Source organism: Corvus brachyrhynchos, unplaced genomic scaffold (genome assembly GCF_000691975.1).
Source record: "Corvus brachyrhynchos isolate BGI_N302 unplaced genomic scaffold, ASM69197v1 scaffold338, whole genome shotgun sequence".
Lineage (NCBI taxonomy): Eukaryota > Metazoa > Chordata > Aves > Passeriformes > Corvidae > Corvus > Corvus brachyrhynchos.
The window spans coordinates 898,701-898,907 of NW_008239334.1; the positions used below are offsets into that span (position 1 = coordinate 898,701).

Consider the following 207-nt stretch of genomic DNA (forward strand, 5'->3'; position numbering starts at 1 on the left):
TGGGGGGCTGCGCGCCGCCGAGCGTGTCGCCGAGCTCGGGAGATAACCGGAATTCTTGTGGTGTTCGCGGGGCCAGGTGTGTGCGGGGCGTCCCGTGCTCGCTGCTCCGCGCCATGGGAAGGGGCGCAAGGGCTTGTGCGGGGCCCGAGGAGCACCGGAGGTAAAGGCTGGAGGCACGGAGGGCGGGCTGGGGCTGAGGGATGCAGG

The 207-nt window shown here is 72.0% G+C and overlaps 1 protein-coding gene across 1 annotated transcript in view; it reads left to right on the plus strand.

The window, feature by feature from the left end:
• The first annotated feature begins 53 nt into the window (after nucleotides 1-53).
• RAP1A (RAP1A, member of RAS oncogene family) overlaps nucleotides 54-207 on the plus strand; it is a 30,261-nt gene continuing 30,107 nt past the window's right edge. The window contains exon 1 of the mRNA XM_008638957.2: nucleotides 54-76. The gene's annotated coding sequence lies outside the window, so the exon portion shown is untranslated. The remainder of the gene's footprint in view (nucleotides 77-207) is intronic.